Genomic DNA, 24,162 nt, shown 5'->3' with positions numbered 1-24,162 from the left:
AGAGACCCCAAGTGACAATATAAAGGTAGGATACTCAAAAGCAGTAAAAATGCATGTTTTCATAAATAAGGAGTCAGGGAACTCACAAAATTGGATGTAAAATATGACACCCTATGCCTAAAATGACACCATATGGGCAGGGGAAGAGTAAAGAATGGGTTCAAATTTAAAGGACCATCAACTTAATATAGAATGCAACATCCACAAGTGGTTGTATACTAACATAATAATAACCATATATCAAAACCACTAATAAGATGCCAAGAATGATGAGAAAGAAATCCAAATTTGTCACTTAAGAAAATCAGAAAAACATGAAAGACCAGAATAGATCAGAGACAATGTACAGAAATAGCCAAAAACCAAATAATACAATGACAACAAATACATATCTATCAACAATAACTTTGGATGGAAATAGATTAAATCCTCCAATCAAAAGACATAGGGTGACAGAATGGATAAAAAAATGAGACCTCTCTATATACTTTCTACAAGAGACTCATTTTAGATCTCCAGACACCTGCAAATTGAAAGTGAAGGGATGGAGAAATGTCTATATTATGCAAATGGACATCAAAAGAAAGCTGGAGTCACCATACTTACATTGGACAAAATAGAATTTAAAACAAAGACTATAACAAGAATCAAAGAAGGACACTATATATTAATGAAGGGGACAGTCCACCAAGATAGAATTGCAAAGAGGCACCCAACATAGGACCACCTAAATACATAAAACAGTAAAACACATAAAGGAACTAATCAATAATACGGTTATAGTATGGGCTTTGACACCCCATTCACATTGATGGACAGATCCTCTGAAACAGAACATCAACAAGGACAAAGGGTTTTGAATGGCACACTGATCCAGATGGATTTAACAGATATATCCAGAACATTCCATCCCCAAAGAGAAAAATTCACATCCTTCTCAAATGCACATGGAACATTCTCCAGAATAGATCACATATTAGCCTGTAAAACAAACCTCACCAAATTCAAGAGGATCGAAGTCATACTACACATCTTTTCTGACATTATAAAACTAGAAATCACAAGAAGAAACTGGAGAAGACACACCCACATGGAGACTAAGCATCATGAGACTAAACAACCAACGTGTCAATGAAGCAATCAAAGAAGAAGTAACAGTGATACAGGCCTAACTCCAGAAACAAGAAAAAGCTCTAATAAACAATACCACACTATGCCCAAAGGAATTAGAAAAAGAACAAAGCCCGAGTAGAAAAAAGAAAATAATAAAGATCAGAACACAAATATATGATATAGAAACTAAAAAAAAAAAATAGAAAAAGATCAATAAAACCAAGAACTGGTTCTTTGACAAGACAAAAATCAACGAACCTTTAGCCAAACTTATATCAAAAAAGAAGAAATCCAAATAAATAAGAAATGACAAAGGAGAAGTAACAACTGACTCAAGGAAATACATATAATTGTAAGAGAATGATATGAAAAATGATATGCCAACAAATTAGATAAGCTACAAGAAATGGGTAAATTCCTAAAAACACACAAACTTCTAAAACTGAATCAGGAAGACACAATCTGAATAGACCAATTACTAGTAACAAAATTGAATTGTTAATCAAAAGACTACCAAAAATAAAAGTTCAGGACCGGATGGATTTACAGGTGAATTCTACCAAACATCTAAATAAGAGTTAATACCTATTCTCAAACCATTCTAAAAAAAAAAAAACAACAACAACAAACAACAACAAACAAAACAAAACAAAACAAAACAAAAAACCCAAAAAACAGAAGGGAAGAAAAACTTCCAAATACATTCTATGAGGCCAGCACTACCCTGAAACCAAAACACACCACAAAAAAACTATAGGCTAATATCCCTGATGAACATATATGCAAAAATCCTCAACAAAATATTAGCCAATTGAATTCAACAGTACAATTTATTATTCTTATTTTTAACTTTTTTAATGTTTATTTTTGAGAGACAGAGCATAAGTGGGGGAGGGGGAGGGAGCGAGGGAGACACAGACTCTGAAGCAGGCTCCAGGTTCCCAGCTGTTAGCACAGAGCCTGACACGGGGCTCGAACCCACCAACCATGAGATCACGACCTGAACTGAAACTGGACACTTAACTGAGTCACCCAGGCACCCCTCAACAGCACATTTTAAAGAATGTACCATCCTCCATGATCAAGTGGAATTTATTCCAGAAACAAATTGAATTCATTGGCTGTATTCCAGCAATGCAAGTGTGTCTCAATATTCACTAATCAATTAACATGATACACAATGTCAACAAAGCAAATAGCAACAAAAGCAGTCGACAAATTTCAACATCTGTTCATGATGAAAACCTCAACAAAGTGTGTTTAGAAGAAACATACTTCAACATAATTGTGGCTCTACATATTTAGGTGCCGCCATGTTGGATGCATAAATATTTACAATTGTTACACCTTCTTGTTGGATAGTTCCCTTCACCATTGCGTTTTGTCCTATTTTGGTTCTTATTACAGTCTTTGTTTTAAAGTCTATTTTGTCTGGGGGCACCTGGGTGGCTCATTTGGTTAAGTGTCCAGCTCTTGATTTTGGCTCAGGTCATGATGTCACGGTTCGTGATTTGAGACTTGCGTCGGGCTCTGTGCTGACAGTGCAGAGCCTGTTTGGAAATCTCTGCCCCTCCCCTACTTTCTCTCTCAATAAATCAACATTAAAAAAAGTCTGTTTTGTCTATCAGGTATTACTCCTGCAGCTTTCTTTCTGCTTCCATTTGCATGAGTAATATTTTTCCAACCCTTCACTTTCAATCTGCATGTCTTTAAGTCTGAAATAGGTCTCTTATAGGCAGCATTTAGATGTGTTTGGCTTTTTTTATCCAGTCACCCTGTATCTTTCAATTGGCGTATTTAGTCCATTTACATTCCAAGTAATTATTGATACCTATTGCCATTTTGTTACTTGTCTTATGATTGTTTTTGTAATTCTTTGTTTCTTTCTTATCTTGCTCCCTTCCTTTATGGTTTGATGGTTCTTCTTATTGATATGATTGGATTCCTTACTCTTATTTTTTGTGTATCTCCTATAGGGTTTTGATTCATGGCTACATTAGGTTCATATAGAACATCAATTTGGGTTGCAAAACAAAGTATACAACTGGAATATTCTTTTTTTATTTAAAATTTTGTTACAGTACAATATTGGCTTGGGGAGAAGAATTCAGTGATTCATCACTTGCATAAAACACCCAGGGCTCATCACAACAAGTGCCCTCCTTAATACTTATCACCCATCTAGCCCAGCCCCCACCCACCTCCTCCATCAACCCTCAGTTTGTTCTCCACAGCTAAGAGTCTCTTGTGGTTTGTTTCCCTCTCTCCTCTTCCCCCCTTTCCAGGTGTTCATTTTTTTTTTGTTTCTTAAATTCCACACATGAGTGACATCATATGGTATTTGTCTTTCTCTAATTGACTTACTTCCCTTAGAATAATACATTCTAGCCCCATCCATGTTGTACCAAATGGCAGGATTTCACTCTTTTTGATGGCTGAGTAATATTTCATTATACACACACACACACACACACACACACACACACACACACATAATATATATACACACATATATGTACACATATACATACACACACACACATTTTCTTCAATTCATCAGTCAATGGACATTTGGGTTCTCTCCATAGTTTAGCTCTTGTTGCTAAGGCTGTTGTGAACATTGGGGTGCATGTACCCCTTTGAAACTATATTATTGTATCCTTTGGGTACAACTGCAGTGTTTTTAAAATGATCAAGAATCACATAATATAAAAATGTCTTAACTAGAAACATATTAGACATTGATAGGTTTCTTTAGACTAAAGTCATATTTTAATGAATCATACGTTGTTAAAGACCAATTTTTTGTTTAACCAAATGTTCTGTTTTTAAATCATGAGGACAACAGTGAATACACTACATTCATCCCCTCTCTATTACATAGTATTCTCTTATTTTCTGACATTATAGAAAATAAGAAATTATTATATGTGTTTAAATTTAAAAATCCTTAGTGTAGCTTAGAAGAATCTGGCCCCCGCTTATCTCTCAAGCTTGATTTTCCTCCTTTCTCCTTGCTATATGCACGATAGCCATTTCTTTCAGTCTGTTAAGCATGCCATGATTTTACTTACTCCCAGCCTTTGTCTACCTTCTCTCTTCTGCCCAGAATGTTCTTATCCATCCCCAAGTTCACCTGGCAAAGTGTTGTCCTTCTTTAAGATGTAACGTAAACGTCACATTACCAAAAGCCTCCAGTCCCCTTCTCCCACCCAGCCACTGCAACCAGATTAAGTTCCCTTTTACACGATGCTCAGACCAACATCTAACTTGCTCACTGCTGTGTATCCAGCGCTTAACACAGTCCCTGGCATATAATAGGTGTTCGATAAATAATTATCGAGCCACAATAAACATTTCTGTAGCTTAATAGCAATACGGTTCCTTTGGCTAAAAATGAAAAATATTTTTATCACCCCATTTTAATTATGTAACACAAGTAATCTTTGATCCCAAATGTCTCTCCTTCAATCAATAACCTTATGGTTTAGAAAATATGCCTGTGATGGTTCATTCTGTGTGTCAACTTAGCTAGGCTATGGTGCCTAGTTGTTTGGTCGAACATCTGTCTAGGTGTTGCTGTAATGGTATTTTGTAAACGTGACTAACATTTCACTTTAAGCAAAAGAGATTATCCGCAATAATATGGTGGATCTTATTCAATAAGTTGAAAACCTTAGGAGTAAAAACTGAGGTTTTAGAGAAAAAGGGATTCTGCAAAACGAACATAGAAATCCTGAGTTTCCAGTCTACCCGCCTATCTTATCAGATTTCAGACTCAAGACCATAGTATCAACTTTTACACAAGTTTCCAGGTTTCCAGCCTTCTGAAACACATAAATGCATGAATAAATCAATGTTAAATCCAAGTGAAGATTTATCCATAATTCTTTTTAGGTAACGTTAGCTTAATCACATATCAATCATGATATTTTCCCCTAAAATATCATAGAAAATAAAAGAATAAAGAATATTTTCTATTTTATCTATGTAACTATGTATCTATCTATTTGTCTCCTTTCTTTCATCTTTTAGGGTAATATATAACACTGAAAAAAGTGTAGTATATTAGTTAACTCAGTGTGGCTCCCAGATCTGGAAATACATTTTGAATTATAACCCTCTGTACCCATTATACAATAAATTTTAAAGCCTTCCTGCATTATTTTAATATCATTTTATTGCTGCCTTTCTCCTTAATATGTAAGATATTTGTGTATACCTGATAAAAATTATAGTCTTCATTCACATGAATAAATTTTGGCTGACTTGCCACCCTAGAAAACTCATAAAAACAACTTCATTAGCATATGGTATATAGAATTTAACACCATTATTAATATTTTCTTTGATGTTTTTAAAGTTCAGTGGTTCTAAGTGTAACGCCCCTGTGTTTCAATCTTATTATCCAGCTTTTTGGGGGTATGAAAAGAATCTGACAACCATGAAATGAAATTTGCTTTGTTCACATATTAGCATAGCACGGGTGGGGGGGGGCGTACTGCTTTGAGTCAGTTATAACAATCTCCAAATCGCTATTATCATAGACTTTCAAACTTATTACGAAAAGCAGTATCTTAAATATCCAATATTGAAACAGACATTTTAAACGCATGCAAAATTTGACATAATGGTATCATGATCCTCACCCAGTTTCCAAAATTATCAGCTCAAAGACAATCGTGTTTCTTCTATGCCTCCCACAAATTCCCTTCGCCTAGACTACTTTGAAACAAATCCACACATGATGCCAGTTTCTTCCGAAATGTTTTAGTAATGTATTTCTAAAAGATAAGAACACCAGGGGCACCTGGGTGGCTCAGTCAGTTGAGTGTCCAACTCCTGATTTTGGCTCAGGGCATGACCCCAGGGTTTTAGGACTAAGCCCTGGGTCAGGCTCTGTGTAAAGTCTGCTTAAGATTCTCTTTTTTCCCCCCTCTGCTCCTCTCCCCCATTCTCTGTCTCTCAAAATAAAAGTAAAAAAATAGTAAATTAAAAAAATATAATAACTCTGGAGATAAAACAACCCCCAAATCGGTCATCTCCTATACAAATTTAATAATTCCTTAACCGTAAGATATCCTGTCAATAATAAGATTTATAGTGTGTCTCATAAATGTCTTATAGAAAAAGTTCCAATCAGGATCCAGATATCTAAAATGCTCAGATCGGAATCCTACTGTGATTGAGATATCTCTTAAATTTATTTTATTCTATAATTTTTTCCCATCTTTTTTTTCTCTCACAGTTTATTTCTTGAAGCAAGTGGATTATCTTTCCTGTAGATCTTCCCACAGTCTGAATTTGGCAGATCATATTCCATTCTTCTTTAATGCTTCCTCTATATTATTTTCGATAAACTGGTAGTTGAACATAAAGGCTTGATAGGATTTTCTTATTAATTTCCTTCAGAAGTTGTTCTGTATTAATCAGAATTTACATATGTGATTCTCTCTTTTCTTATTTTTAACAGCCATTTTTGGTATCAATGATATTAATTCATGAGGAAAAAAGTGCTGAGCATGTGAGCCCTAACTTTGAAGTCCAGTATGAGGCATGCTTTTTAAAAAAAAAAAAATTTTTTTAATGCTTTCATTTATTTTTAAGACAGAGAGAGAGACAGAGCATGAGCAGGGGAGGGGCAGAGAGAGGGGGAGACACAGAATCTGAAGCAGGCTCCAGGCTCTGAACTGGCAGCACAGAGCCCAACGTGGGGCCTGAACTCACAGACCACGAGATCATGACCTGAGCTGAAGTCGGACGTTTAACCGACTGAGCCACCCAGGTGTCCCTGGGGTATGCTTTAAGTATGTGTGGGGAGCCAAATCATCAAGGACCACCAGAGATTTGGAGATGTGCCCCTCTGACCATATGATGTTGTTCTTACCCAATTAATACAAAGCCATTGTGCAATTATACAAATCAGTCTTCCTTCTTTTTACCCCTTTGTGACATTAGAACTCAGTATTGACCCCTTAGCCCTATCCCCATCGTTACTGAATAACTAGCGGGGTTAGGAGTAAGCCCTCAGAGAGGAACACAGTGGACTTATTTTATCTAAGACATTTGTGAGCTAAAGTTAGTGACCGGAAAAAAAAAAAAAGAATTTTCTCTGCATTTGGACCATAACTTAGTAATTTGGGTTGCACTAGCCATAATCACCATCACCATCAACCTCACCAATAGCCATCCCGTGAAACTCTATGTACATGGTACTATATTGAGTGCTAGGTCAAGGAAACAGAGAAGGCATGTCCTGTGGTCTTCTAAGACATACTGATATACTTGGCAAGAGGGGAGAACATTAATAAAATGTAAGAAATAGTAAAATACATGAGGAAAATGGCAAGCATAAGAGTAAACAGAAGAAACAAATACTTATTTTCAAATGAGGACTGAAGAAAGACCTACCGAAGGTTGAGGCAGCCAGGAAGGTCTATGGAACTACGTTTGCTGTGCAGGATCCCTACAAACTGGCAATTTGTGAGTAAGGAGACAAAAACCTTCCTTTGAATGGAAGCTTTTTAAAAATTAGGCACAGTTTCTCTTTCCATCAATGGCAGACAAGGTCCCCCAGATGGCATCATGGGTGAATTTTTACTGAATATTTAAGGAGAAAATAACTTACGTCCTTAAAAAAATGTTCAGAAAATAAAGGGGGAAATAATTCACAACTCTTTCTATAAATCCAGCTTAACTCTAAAACAAGCATCTGAAGTGATTGACACACCAAGAGAAAATACAGACAAATCTAACTCATTAACATGGATGCAAAAATCTAGAACAAAATTTTAACAAATTAAATCTAATTTACACACACACACACACGCACACACACACACACACACCTCAAAGTGAGGTTTATTCCAGGATTATAAATTTTAGAATCTGAAAATAAACCAAGGTAATTTACCACATTAACAAAGGAAAAAACCAGATGATCCATTGGCTACATTCAGAAAAAAACAATTAACAAAATTCCATACTCATTCATGACAAAAAAAAAATTCAAAGAAAACATCGAAGAAAACTTCCTCAGTCTGATAAAGGGCATCTATGAAAATCCTACAATTGATGTCATAATTCATGGCAAAATACTGAATTCTTTCCCTCTAAAATTAATACCAGAGCCAACAAATCCACTCACACCACTTCCACTCATTATTCACTAAAGGTCTAAACCAATGCGGTAAGGAAAATAAATAAATAAAATATAAAACATAGAAAGGAAGGAAGAAATAAAAGGCAGAACTGGGAATAAAAAAGTACAACAGTCTTTATTTGCATATATTATGATTATATCTATACGTATGTATAGAAAACTCAAAGAAACCTAAGCAGAGTCTATTACATTTATACTAAACTGGATAAGTTGAAATTAGCATGACTTTGGGATATAAGGTATATATAAAAAATAACTGTATTCCTATATACAGATACTTTTTAAAGATGCAGAGCACTTCAAATTAATATCAAAAGACATAACACACCTAGGAAGATATGCAGATATATCTTAAAGATATATTTTAAAGATATATAAAATATATATATATGTTTAAAGATATATATATTTTAAAGATACATAAAATATTCTACAGTTAAAAACTACAAAAGTATTGAGAGAAATGTGAAAAGATGTATAGACATGGGGAGCTATACCATTCTCCTGTTTAGAAAGTAATTAATTCTGCCCAATTGTTCTATTGATTCAAATAAATTACAATTAAAGTTTTAGCAAGGTTGGCTTGTGGGGGTGGCGGTGGGGAGTTGATATATTGATAAATTGATCCTAAAATATATATGCAAATGCAGAGGACTTAGACTAGCCAAAACAATTTTGCAGGACAATAAGAAAATTAGATGACATACCCTATCTGATTTTAAAACACAATACAGAGTTATACTAATCAAGACATGGGATCCTGACAATGGTTAGATATATTGATCAACAGAGTAGAAGACAGATTTCAAACACAGATCCACATGTATGGTCAACTGATTTTCAAAAAAAAAAAAAAAATGCAACAAAATAATCTGAGAAAGGAAAAACTTTCAGCAAATAGCACTGGGTAAATTAAATATCTGCATCAAAATAATGGAATTTGATCCATATATCACACCATATACAGAAATTAACTTGAAATGTATTGCAGAATGAAATTCAAAAGCTAAAACTGTAGAACGTTTAGGAAAAAATAGAGCAACTTTGCAACATTTGGTTATGCAAAGATTTCTTAGGGCACAGCATAAACCGCAAAAGAAAAAGAAAAAATGGATTTAATAAAACTTAAAACTTTATCAAAGGATGCAACTAGTAAAATAAAAAGGCAAGCCATAGACTAAATATAATTATGCCCTAATAATGTTAACAAAAAAATCCCTGTTGGGAGGGGAGCCATAATGAGATACAGTAAGCTAAACCCCCAAGGCTAACAACAATTAATGTTGAAGAGGATATGGGTCAATCAACTCATTCCCTGTTTTTTTGGGTGCCAAATGGTACAATCATATTGCAAAACTATGTGGGATTATCTGAGAATGTTGAATATAAGCTTTCTCAGGAAGCTAGAAATTTCACTCCTAGTTATACACTCAACAAAAATGCATCAGTATGCACACCTATGTACAAGAACACGTGTAGCAGCATTATTCATTATGGTCAAAAACAGAAAGAAACTTAAGTATCCATTAGCAGGAGGATGAATTTTGCGTATGTGTAAGCTGAAACACCACAGAGCTTGAAATGAAACCAGCACACTACGACAGCATAAACCGAGAGGACAAGAACAGTGAGGTGAGATTGGAAATGCAGTTAATGGTCAGAGTTCCTTAACTTTATTTATTTTGAGACAGCGTGAGAGCAAGAGGGACTGAGAGAGAGAGAGAATCCCACGCAGGCTCCATGCTGTCAGCACAGAGCCCGAAGCAAGGCTCGATCTCGCAAATTGTGTAATCATGACCTGAGCCCAAATCAAGTCCCAATGCCTAACCGACTGAGCTACCAAGGCGCCCCAGCGTTCAGAGTTTTCAAGGACTTGGCAGTTACAGCAAGGAGATTGGGGGTTCTGATTCATCTGATGACAAAGGCACTGCCAGATTTAATGGAAGACAGTGATCTGATATGATCTGTATCTTTTAAAAAGGTTATTCTGGAGGCTCTATGGAGAAGTGATTGGGTTGTGAATCAGAGAAAAAGCCAGGAGAATCATTAAGATGTTGTTGCAACGGTCCAAACAAGGGGTGAGTGTCTTCAACTAGAAAACGGTAATGTCTCTCAAAAATTGTTGAAAATGAGCTTCCAGGCTGGTGAGTCAGAGTATTTGTACGCACCATTGTGCTGAGTCCCAAGCTATGCAAGGACTGAAGCTCCTTTGTTCAAAATCCTGCCCTATTCATCGATTCATCTGGCTGTTAATTTGTATCTTTTAATACCCTTTGTAATAAACCCATAGTCCAGTGAGAAAAAAAAAAAGGGATAAACCATCCCTGTAACCTAAAACAAATGTCAGCATTTTCTTCTTGATATATTTGAGATTAATTATTTTTTAAAAATTATATCAAGAGTTTACCTCACTTCATAATCATCTAAAAGCAACTGCCAGGGTATTTTATATTCTGTACTAACTCTCAAAGTCAATTCTAATAGATATGGAACTGTCTTCCATGTTGGTTTTTTTTTTTTTTTTTTTTCAAATTCATGCATCACTAGACTTTTATCTGTTACCCATGGTAGTTCTAAAGACACCATGCTTACTTCTAAGGTTGCAGACGTCTTCTGTTTATTTTGGTATTTACTCTGTTCTCTAACAGGGACAGTTGTTATTGGTGCCATGCTGTTATATGTCTGCTTATATGAATGGTAATGTAAGTTATTAGCTTGTGTAGTTTAGTATAAAGCTCAGGTCATTTGACTGCTAATGGTAAATGAGAATAGCCTTGATAAGAATTGTGTCTTATAATTTACAACACAACACATTATCTTTTCTCAAAACTCCCTTCCATTTCGCTCTTAATGAAGTTTAGCAATGCAGAATGACTATTCACGGACTCGGAATATAAACACAAATATTAGGAGGGCACACGGGAACTGACCCTGGCACGCCTGTGTTGTTCAAGAACCCTCCAGGTCTTGACGGACAGGGGTTGAGGGTAATGCTAATGAGTAGGAATACTATGCTTTTTGCTTTTACCTCTGAAGCAAAGGAGATGCTCTGATGTCAAACTCCCACATGTATCTGCGACACTGTGCAGGAAGTGACCGTGGATTTGTTACCTTCTCATAGAACCCAGATCAAAAGCCAGCAGAGGGTGACTGACTCATTCGTAGCGCTGGCCTATGCAATAAACTTGTGTTTTAAACAAAGGGGGGCTATTCTGGCCACCATATGTTCCACGTATGTGAATTTTAAGTCCAAGGAAAAAAAAAGGCTTCTGGGTTTTTACTTCAGCCAGTTCTGCTGCCAATGGATTATAAAATCAGCACAAAGTCACTTCAGTTTTAGCTGTAGGGTTTTAGTGCCAATTCCAGAGTAAGGATTCAACTGATTCTGGGTGCAAGGTGGTTTTGCCCAGGGAGAATTTTGGTAGGAGGCACTGTTCTAGGGTTGTGACTTATTCTAAGACTGCATGCTTCTTGGCTACAATGCTACTTACTGTCTCTCTGCAATGAGACTGCAATGTTCAAAAAGACAGATACTTTGTTGCATTCACCCTCTACCTTCAGCACCTATAACAGAGTCTGACACAAGTGTTCAGGTTCAATGGATACACGAGGTTATTAGTGCTGTCCACCCGATATTTCCAGTTCTACACTCCCATGCCATCCCTCGCCTTGAATTGAGGCCTAGTCATGGGACTTGCTTTGTGATAAAAGTGATCTGTGGCACTTTGTTTACCGTACAATAGACATTAAGAGACTTTGGGGGCAAAGAGGAGACTGGATCGTTCATATCACTCGGTCGAGGTGGTTTATGGACCTACATGTCAAAAACAAAACTCTGAAAGTCTAAGTAGAAAATATAGTCGAATATCTTCCAGATACTGAGGTAGGGAAAGACACAGCAAGACCCAGGAAAGTATTAATCATAAAAGAAATATGGGTAGATGGGACTATATTAAAATTAAAAATGCTTGTTCATTGAAAGATACTCCAAAGCAAAGTGAAAATACCAGTTACAAACTGTAAGAAGCTATACACGATACACATGACTGGTACCTACGAAGACAAGAATATATCAGGTGCTCCCCAAATGCGTAAGAAGAGCCCAAAACTCAACTGGAAAATGGCACGGGAGTCAACAAAGGGTGATGGAACTGGACACCCATGTGCAAGAAAACGAACGTAGGCACACGTCTCATACCCTTCACAAAACTGAACTCGGAGTGAACTGCAGACACACAACTATACGACCCTCCTACAAGATCATGGGAGAAAGCCTAGGTGACGTTGAGTCTGGTGATGATGTCTTAGAACAGCAGAAACATGATCTGTGAAAGACACAAGTGATAAGCTGGATTTCATTAAAATAAAAAAACTTCTATTTTGTGAAAGGCACTGTCAGGAGATCGAAAAGATGAACCACAGACTGGGAGAATACACTTGCAAAAGACATGTCTGATAAAGGACTTCTGTCCAAAGTACTCAGAGAACTCTTAAAAGTCAACACTATGAGATGCCTGGGTGGCTCAGTCAGTTGAGCTTCTGACTCTTGATTTCAGCTCAGGTCATGATCTCATGGTTTGTGGGTTTGAGCCCCGCGTCCAGCTTTGTGCTGACAGCTCAGAGCCTGGAGCCTGCTTCGGATTCTGTGTCCCCCTCTCTCTCTCTGCCCCTTCCCTGTTCACACTGTATCTCTCTTTCAAAAATAAATAAACATTAAAAAACAAACAAAACTCAACAATAAGTAAACAAACAACTGGGTCCAAAAAAAAAAAAAAAAAGTACAAAGACCTTAACAGGCATCTCACCAAAAAAATAAATAAAATAATAATAATACTACACGGAAGGCAACTGAGCATATAAAAGATGCTCCACACTATATGTCATTTGGGGAAACACATAGAAGTTGAGTATTCTGGCTATTGTATGTATAAGTCTCCTTGTCCGTGACATGGGCAGAATAAGAGAACTTATTACGTAGGCTGGATTTGATTGGTTAAAGACAATGACCCGTGATGCTTTTCAGCACAGTGTTTGGCCCATAACAAGTCCTCAAATCATATTCTCTTTCAGGTCTTGTCAATCACCCCGCTGAGCCTCATAGAACAGCATCTTATAGTCTAGCACGACAGTGTCCTGCTGTCCTTGCTTACACTGAAGCTATTCCTCAGGCATAGAATACTCTCGATCTCCAGCATCTGATTCCATGAGTATTGAAAATTGAACACATTTATGAATGAATACCATGACTTAAAAAAAAAAAAAAGACTAGTGGATCAGTCAGGATTCAAAGACACAGAACAATCAGGAAATAGAAACTAAGATTCGCTGCAAGGAATTAGGTTACATGATTATAGATGCTGGCTAGGGCAAGTCCAAACTCTCTAAGGCAGGATGTCAGGAATGCAAGCTGGACCTCTCAGGCACAGGCTGAAGCTGTTGTCTACAGGGAAATTTATTCTTCAGAGACACCTCAACTCTTAAAACCCTTTAACTGATTAAGTCAGGACCGCCCAGATTATTTAGGATGATCTCCCTTAAATTTATTGGATTAGGAATGTCAATCACATCTACAAAACCTTCCCAGCAAAGCCTAGATCAGTGTTTGAGTAATTACCTTGGGGCTGCAGTATAGCCAAAATGACACAAACTGGCCATCCCGAATGATACGTAAATTCTGCTTACGTGACACACACACTAATGAAATACACATTGACAGAACATAGAAGATGGGGTTTGCAGGGGGCTCATGTTTCTTGGAAGTTTCTACACAGACTAAAGATCCAGCTCCCCCAAATCTCAATGTACTGGTGGCTGTGTAGACCTCAATATAGCTGAATTGTAACTCTTTCAAATAGAAGCTATAACACTTATTTCCTTTTTAAAAATTCTCTTTAGGATTTGTTGGTTTCTTTTTAATGGTATCTCTAGTCATAAAAGTTACTTAATAAAATTGCATGGGAAGCTGAAGACCCAGAAAGGAATTTATTTATTTGTCATGTCTAATATTATTCATGATTCCAAGCCTGCATAAAATTTAAATATTACAACAATCTTTCGGGGGTTAAATTCTACTGGGAAAATAAGGCAATGCAGGAAGTGTGTCAAAGTCATGAAAAATTCCAAGCACATGATCAAAATAGTGGATTCGCTTGGAAGAAATGTACCATTTTCTAGGGCAAATGATTACTAATAAATGGATATGTCTGGTTCCTTCTTGCTCCCATTAACTGTCGTGTAATTCACACCAGACAGCCAATAGGCGGACCTTTAGTCTTCGATAAATGGAACAATTTGGGGAGAATTATGAAGCCAAACAATACTGAATAGATGGGAGACATTTTCACTAGCAGGGTGTGAACAAAACATTCAAACGAGCAGGTGCAGACTCCCTGGCTCGTGGGACACGCTGTACATTTTCATCTATGCTTTCACTGTCTTAATTCAAGCGGGCAACACAGGAAAGCTACGCTCTCTTTAATTTTTAAGGCGAGCAGGGGCCACTGCTTGCTGGTGTAACCTAAAGTTTGAGAACCACTGGTGAAGAAATGCCTTTGATTAGCTTTAATTTGAAGAGCAATGCTTCTCAGGCTGTAGTGTATGAGGAGGCGCTGCTGGGGAGCAGGCAAAATGCAGATTCCCAGGCCTGCGTGACTGTGATCCCCCAGGGATGGGATGGGAGCCAGCCCATTTTTGAGATGCCGCTTTGAGTCTTCAGGGACAAGCCTGAGAAGAGGCTCTCTGCCTGGTCCTTTATGTCTGCAATCCAGACTGGCCCAGACTCTCCACTGAAACATTCTTGCCCATGTCTATAATCCTCTGGGCCATCCGGGGGCTTCTCTTTCTTAAAAGTTACGTTAGCCTTTACCAAATTGAGATAAACAAAATGGAATATGTAATTTCAGATCTATCCTATGAAGAAGGAAACTAATGAGCTTAGAAATTTCTAAGAAAAGCATAACACCTGGAGGAATGGGAAAAACACAATTTGCTTTTCCTCCCCCGGGAGTTAAAATGGTTCAGGGCACTTTTTCTTCCTAGTTATCTCAAGTTCTACCAAATCTAATCAAGTGCACATTCTCCTGGTCGAATGAATGAGTAAGAGGAATTAATAAAACAATTAAAAAGTATGATGAAAACTGGTTTTATTTTATGGACTTGACGTTGCTCAAGAAGATTCAGAAGTCTGTGAATAGAGGCCTTTCCCATTTGTAAGGCTCTTCTAGGATGGAACTGACAGTCACCTGGGGTTCACAGACCCTGGGCAAGGACATACCGACCTCATTCCCTACACTCCCCTGCAAGCCTGGGGGACGCAGGAGGGAAGTGCTGTCTCCAACTCAATGAAATGTAACTGCCCAAGTCTATAATATTTGCTAGCAAACATTATCACTTTGATTTTCTGCTTGTTATGTCAATGCATGTAAAAGTAACAAAAAAAAAAAATACCTAAGATAAGTAGTGCAATCTTGACACAGTTTAAAAATACGTACTCAGTCCTGGCCTTCGTATAAGAAGTCATCATTTCATGGAGTGTCAGGGGGGCCCAGTCAGTTAAGCATCTGACTCTTAGTTTTGGTTCAGGTGACTCACTGTTGGTGAGTTTGGACCCCACATCAGGCTCTGTGCTGACAGGCAGAACCTGCTTGGGATTCTCTCTCTCTCTCGCTCTCTCCCTCTCTCTCAAAATCAATAAAACGTACATTAAAAAAATAAAAACAAGTCCTCCTTTCATCATAACCTCTAGTTTTGTCTTTTTTTTTTTTAATTAGATGAAAAAAGGTTACAATTTCTTTCCTTCTTGATAGTACTACCAGTCCTTCTGAGATTCCCTAAGAATGTGGAGGCAACGGCCTTGGGTTATTGGTGAGCCCAAGGTGTCATAACCCTGGACAGTGCAAAAGAGCTCTTACTTCCGCCTGGCCCAGCAGTAATTTTTCTTTTTAATTCCATGTCATGGTGATTTGCACTGATGCATTTCTGTGCATACCAACCTATGAATATTTGGGGGATTAAAAATGGAAGCCGTCAGAAATCAAGTGTGCATTTGTTAGCACATCAATAGACTCATTAAAGTGGTTGGTGAAAATTTTTTTAGTGATTCACTTCCTAGAAATTTGATTTTTCAGTACTCCTGTCTGCTGAGAAAAACAGTAGTTTCTTTACTATTATCATCGCTATCATGCTAGCAGCAGGAACTATCAACGCTCAACCATGCCGGGCTCCCAGCAAAATCATGACTCAGGCAAAGGTTGTTTTGATCCCTTTACCTCTCTGTGTTCAGAATTTATTTCATTAGTTCATGCACCAAGTATCTGTTCTCTGTGCAAGGTTGCTGGTGACCCCGAAGAGAACAGTTGTGAAGGGGTTTGGAAGTGAGGCCAGATAGGAGAGGATGTGAAGAGAATGCGATGAGAAGAACCAGTGAGAATTTTCAGAAATTTTGTTGCATTGAGTGACAAAGAAAATAGGGTCATTAATGCGGTGAAAGCGAGAATAAGCGAAGGCTTTTCAAGTGAGAGAAGTAACAGCATGTTTGTCTGCTGATGGGTTGACCCAGGAGATACTGAACACATGGAGGAGGAGAAACGGGACACCTGTCACTCAGCCCTTCAGAAAGGGAGAGCAATGGGGCCCTGAGCCAGTAGAGGACTTGGCATTATTTGGGACTGTGAATAGTTCGTTTGTAGTAACTCAGTTAAAGGCAAGTGATTTGGGGATTTGTGTAGCCATGTTAGGTTGGAATGGCGAGTCAGTGAGCATACTGACTTCTGATAGCTTTTCTCATTGAGGTAAGAAATGACTGTGAGAATTATAAAGGCATTTGAGGGATTTGAGGAGAATAAAGGTGTAACATAATAATCTAAGGCAGTGAAGGAACAAAGTGACAGAAGTAGTACAGAAGTGTTGTTCGGTCCCCAGTGGTCCCGTGAGGTACAGGATTATAAATCTGCTGTCCAGTTACTAGGTCACAGAAGACAGAGAATTGGATTTATCCTTAGATGGGGCAATTAAAGTGAGGGGAGGAAAGGCTAACAATATTGATAAAGCCTTTAGGGAGTAAATAAGGTGAAATGAGGTCATAAGGGGGGGGGGTGGTTCTAATGTGACAGAATTGGCATCCTTATAAGGAGAGGCAGAGATAGTAGAGATCTCAGGGTGCACACACTAAGGAAAGGCTCTGGAAACACCACAGCCACAAGGCAGCCATCTATAAAAGCCAGGAAGAGAGGCCCCAACAGAAACCAACCCTGATGGCGTCTTCATCTTGGACTTCTAGGCCCCAGAACTATGAGAAAAAAAACAAATTTCTGTTGTTTAAGCCACCCAGTGCTTTGTTAGGGCAGCCCTGGGAAACTAACGCACTAACTTTCCTCACCAACAGCAAAATCTTAGAGAAGAAAAATCAAAGGTAGTTTTGACAGCTTATTGCCCTAAGCTTGTATCTATAGATCTCCGCTGACATTTACTTGACATTTACTCCTAAGTATATTCTAAATGTATATCCTTATTAGATTAAAAAAATCAAAATGCATGAAACTATTTGAGAATAATACACGCAAGTATGTAATTATAAATCCAACAGCAGTATTTGTGAACTCTCACATAAATTTCCTACGTAATTAGTTTCTAGATATAGTATTCTTGGGAATAGGGCAAATATAACTGTATTTTTCTCCTTTTAACATAATTTAGAATGGAAAAAAAATCCTTTGCCGAAAAATAATGCACAGGTGCATGTATGGCACTTTATTCATATAGACTGCATAGAGTTACCAGAGAATTCTCCTTAAGACCCTCAGGTCTATTTTCCTGTGGGTTTGTTATAAATTCCCCCTGGAAGCCCTACACTCAGTAAAATGACTGTATTTCTTTTTTGAGAAAAGTAAGGTAAAACTTCCCAAACTGGCCATGCTACTTTGTCATAAATCCAGATTTGCTAGCTCCTTTGAGCTCCAGATTTTGCTTGGAAAAGAGAGACAGACAGAGAGGGAGACAGAGAAAGAGAGAAGTAATTCCTGCCGCTTACCGAAGTGCTAGTTCCTGAACTTACTGGCACTCGCGTTAGTGACGCGTCTAAAGAATCCTATTGTATACTCCTGGGTGATAAGCATGGAACTGGGTGGTTCAAACCATGTCGTGGGAAAGGAAGGAAGAAAACGGAAGATCATGGTAGGTAGGGCCAACAGAAGGAGGTTGTTGCCCATGTCCTTGCCCATCAAAATCAGGAACAAATGAACTAGAAGTGACTAAGATTTCAGAACGCTACCTGAAAGTTAGTTTGATGTTACTATTTTAAAACGGAAATCATCTTTCATGGACACTTCAGATTAATTTGGGGAATGATAGAGGTTTCTAGGAAGTCATCCTAGACGAGGAAGAAGAGGGTTATTTTGAGATCTGAAAGGTGATAAGGAGGAGTCAGGCTTCTCTGGGAGTTCAAACAACAAACCCTACTTTTCACGAAAATTCAGTTTCCTAAAAATTTCAGTTCACATTGGCTAGGCCATGTGGATTTAACTCTACAGCAGTGACCATGATTGCTGTTATCTTCTAACAACTTTTACATAAAGCTATTTAGGGATCTCTGTAATTAAAAACATAAAGTAAATGTGTGATACATTTTCTTGCACTCAGGAAAGCATGTTGAATTATAGGTGAGCAAGCACTTTGAATCTGCTTCCATTTACATAGGTTAGTACTTTATTATTTAAGTGGTCTGCACTGTAATTTAGTATAGTCCTGACTGAGGTGACCATAATCCCAGTCTGCCCAGGGCAGGTGATGTTTTATGCCTCTTGTTCCAGTGCAATTATTAATTGAGCCCCTTTTCATTCTCAAAAGTATCTTCATTTGCATTAAACTTCCATTGTATTATGACCCACCCACCAGCATCTCATGACACCAACTTTGACGAGTAGTGGGTCAGAGAATCTACAAATTATTTTTTTTTTTAATTTTTTTTTTCAACGTTTATTTATTTTTGGGACAGAGAGAGACAGAGCATGAACGGGGGAGGGGCAGAGAGAGGGAGACACAGAATCGGAAACAGGCTCCAGGCCCTGAGCCATCAGCCCAGAGCCCGACGCGGGGCTCGAACTCACGGACCGCGAGATCGTGACCTGGCTGAAGTCGGACGCTTAACCGACTGCGCCACCCAGGCGCCCCAGAGAATCTACAAATTATTAATAGTCATCTTATACTCATCTGGATGTAAAAATGATAAAAAGAAAAATAAAGAGTTCCCGAGGTTGGAAGATGGAAGAGGGGTGGGTGTGGACCCCAAGCTCACCTCATCCAGGGAATACAACGAGCTAAATATCGAATCATCCTACATAGCCCAGAAACCGACCTCCCCACCCGCCCCCACACTCTGGTGGAACCACCTCTCCCTGTCACGCTTGCTTCAGTCCCAGCCCTAGAAGACCAGTCCCCCCCCCCCCCCCCAGAAGACCAGTCCAAACCCCTAATCACACCACATCTCCCAACTCAGGAGTTTTGTAGTGCCTTGGTTCCAGAGGCATTGGTGACAGGTCTCATTTCACAAGCAGACCATAGCACACCTAGTTAAAACGCACCACATTCAACCCAGGGACCAAACATTAACCAACAACAGGCAAAGCCTCTCCGGACAACTGGTCTGAAAGGAAAAAGCAGTCAGGACAAAATATCAGAGCACATACAGCACACATTAGAGACATTCCCTCTAGTGCTAGGCTCTGAGGAACAAGGGACAGTACACAGGAGGGCACCACAGGAACTCTCTTTTAGAAGGCCATTACCCTCAAGGAGACATAGTTGACTTTCCTAGCACAAACAGGCACAGATAATTAGATAAAATAAGAAGACCAATTTATCCTAGATGAAAGAACAGGACAAGGCCACTGTCAGAAATCTAAGCAAAGCAGATATAAGTAACGTGCTTGATGGAGAATGTAAAGTAATGATCACAAAGATACTCACTGGACTTGAGAAAAGAGTGTAAGGCTTAAGTGAGACCCTTAACACAGAGATAAGGAATACCCTATCAGAGATAAAGGCTCAAAAACCAAAATGAGAAACACACTTCATAGAATCAACAGCAGGCTGGAAGAAGCAGAAGAATGAATTAGAGACGTAGAAGACAGAGTAACGGAAAGCAATCAAGCTGAACAAAGGAGAGGAAAAAAGAATTATGCAAAACAAGAACATACTTAAGGAACTCGGTGACTCCATCAAACATAGTAACATTCATATTATAGGAGTCCCAGAAGAAGAAGAAGAGAGAAAAGGGGACAGGGAATTTCTTTGAAGAAATAATAGCCGAAAACTTCCCTAATATGAAGAAAGAAACAGGTCTCCAGATCCAAGAGGCACAGAGAACTCCCATCAAAATCAACAAAAGCAGACAGACACCAAGACATATTATAATTAAATTTACAAAATATAATGATAAAGAAAAATCTTAAAAACAGCAAGTCAAAAGAAGTCACTGACTTACAAAGGAAAACCCCTCAGGCTAGCAGGAACTTTTTAAACAGTACTTTGGCAAGCCTGAAGGGAGTGCCATGATATATGTAAAGGGCTGAATGGGAAAAAATCAGCAGCCAAGTAGATTCTATCCAGTAAGGCTATCATTTGGAACAGAAGGAGCAATCAAGAATTTCCCAGATGCACAAAAACTAAAGAAGTTCATGACCACTATAGCAACCCTGCAAATAATATAGAAGGGGACTCTTTGAGTGCAAAGGAGAGCCCCAAATTGACAATATAAAGGGAGGAAACACAAAATCAGTAAAAGTGAATATTTCCATAAAAAATCAGTCAGGGAACTCACAAAATAAGAAGATGTAAATATGACAACATATACCTAAAATGTGGGGAGGAGAGGAATAAAGAACGAGTTCAACCTTAAACCACCATCAACTTAATACAGACTGCTACATGCACAAGAGTTTATACTTAATGTAATAACCATTGTGAATAAATATGCAAAGAATAAAGAGAAATAAACCCAAATATATCACTAAAGAAAATCAGTGAAACATGAAAGACAAAAGATCAAGAAAACCTACAGAAACAACCACAATCAAGTTATAAAATGACAATAAATACATACCAACAATAGGTCTGGATGTAAATGGATTGAATGCTCCAATGAAAAGATAGAAATTGACAGAATGGATAAAAAAAAACCAACAAGATCCATCTATCTGCAGTCTACAAGAGATCAATTTAGACCTAAAGATACCCGCAGCTTGAAAGTGAGGGGAAGGAGAAATGTCTATATCGTGCAAATGTTTAACAAAAGAAAGCTGGAGTAGCAATACTTACATTTGGCAAAATAGGTTTTAAAATAAAGACTGTAACGAGAGACAAAGAAGGACACTGCATAATAATAAAGACAATCCAACGAGATGTAATTGAAAATATTTATGCACTCAACTCAATGTATTTGGGAGGATCCGAATACATCAAACAGATAATGGCAAACATAAAGGAACTAATTGGTAATAATAAAATAATAGTAGGGGACTTTAACACCCCACTTGCGTCAATGGACAGATCTAAACAGAAAATCAGCAAGGAAACAGTGGCTTTGAATGACACACTGGAACAAATGGATGTAACAGATATATTGAGAACATTCCATCCTAAAACAGAAAAATACACATTCTTTCAGGTGCATATGAAATTTTGTCCAAAACAGATCACACGTTGGGCCAGAAAACAAGCCTGACCAAATTCAAGAAGACTGAAGTTATACCGTGCATCTCTTCTGCCCACAACACTATGAAACTAGAAGTCAACTGTAACAAAGAATCTTGGTAGACCACAAATACATGGAAGTTAAATAACATGCTACTAAACAATAAATGGGACAACCAGGAAATCGAAGAAGAAATTAAAAAGTACATGGGCACAAACTCTCAAATAAAATAACAAATGAGAGAGGAGAAATAACACCACAGAAATAAAAACAATTAAGGATATTATGAAAAACTCTATGCCAAAAAATTGGACAACCTAGAAAAAATGGGTGCATTCCTAGAAACATACCATTTACCAAAACTGAAGAGGAAATGGAAAATTTGAACAGACCAATAACCTGCAAAGACGTTGAGTCAGTGATCAATAAACTCCCGACAAACAAAACATCCAGGACCAGATGGCCTCACAAGTGAATCTACCAAATATTTAAAGAATTTATACTTATTCTTCTCAAACTCTTTCAAAATATACAAAAGGAAGGAAAACTCACAAATTCTTTCTACAAAGCCAGCATTATCCTTACACTGAAGCCAGATAAAGACCCAACTAAAAAAGAGAACTATAGGCCAATATCCTGATGAACATAGATGCAAAAGTTCTCAACAAAATACCAGAAAACCAAATCTGACAACATGTTAAAATATATATATATTTTTTCACCATAATCAAGGAGATTTATTCATGGATTTCAGGGGTGGATCAACATTTGCAAATCAAACCACGTGATACATCACTTCAATAGGAGAAAGGATAAAAACCCTATGATCATTTCGATAGACTCAGAAAAAGCATGTGACAAAGTACAATGTCCATTAATGATAAAAGCCCTCAACAAAGTATGTTTAGAGGGAACATACCTCACCATAATAAAGGCCATATACGAAAAACCCACAGCTAACATCATCCTTAATGGGGAAAAATAGAGCTTGTCCCCTAAGGTCAGGAACTGGGCAAGGATGTCCACTCTCACAACTTTTATTCAACACAGTACTCAAAGTCTTGGCCACAGCAATCAGACAACAACAACAAAAATAAAAGGTATCTGAATTGACAAGGAAGAAGTCAAACTTTCATATTTGAGGATGGTATGATACTATCTATGAAAAGCCCAAAAGACTCCACCCCAAAACTGCCAAAACTAATAAATTCAGTAAAGTCTCAAGAAACAAAATCAACATACATAAATCTGTTACGTTTCTATACACCAACAATGGAACAGCAGGAAGAGAAATTAAGCCATCAATCCCATTTACAATTGCACCCCAAATCATAAGACCCCCTGGGATTAAACCTAACCAAAGAGGGGAAAGACCTGTACTCTGATAACTATGAAATACTCATGAAAGACATTGATGATGACCCAAAGAAATGAAAAGACATTCCAGGCTCATGGGTTGGAAGAATATTGTTAAAATGCCTATACTACCCAAAGCAATGTATACACTCAATGCGATCCTTGTCAAAGTACCAATAGCATTTTTCTCAGAACTAGAACAAACGTTCCTAAAATTAGTATGGAAACACAAACGACCCCAAATAGCCAAAGCCATCTTGAAAGAGAAAAGGCAATCTGGAGGTATCACAATTCCACACTTCAAGTTATATTACAAAGCTGTAGTAATATAACAAAGAGTATGGTACCAGCAAAAAAATTGACACACAGATCAATAGAACAGAATAGAAAACCCAGAAGTAAACCCACAACTATGTCATCAGTTAACCTTCGACAAAGCAGAAAAGAATACGCAGTGGGCAAAACAGGCTCTTCCACAAATGGTGTCAGCAAAACTGGACAATGACATGCCTGAGAATGAAACCGGACCACTTTCTTACACCATACACAAAAATAAATTCAAAACTGGAGTGTCTGGGTGGCTCGGGTGGTTAAGCATCTGACTCTTGATTTCGGCTCAGGTCATGATCTCATGGTTCATGGGATACAGCCCCATGTTGGGCTCCCACGCTCAAAGTGCAGAGCCTGCTTGGGACTCTCTCTCTCCCTTGCAAAAAAATAAAACATTAAAAAAATGAATTCAAAATGAATGAAAGACCTAAATGTGAGATACGAAACCATCAAAATCCTAGAAAAGAATATAGACTGTAAACTTTTTGACAGCAGCCATAGCAACTTTTTTCTA

Source organism: Puma concolor, chromosome B1 (assembly GCF_028749965.1).
Source record: "Puma concolor isolate L17-30 chromosome B1, mPumCon1.1.hap2, whole genome shotgun sequence".
NCBI classification, from domain to species: domain Eukaryota; kingdom Metazoa; phylum Chordata; class Mammalia; order Carnivora; family Felidae; genus Puma; species Puma concolor.
The sequence above is the reverse complement of the archived record's forward strand: the minus strand, read 5'-3'. Positions refer to the sequence as shown.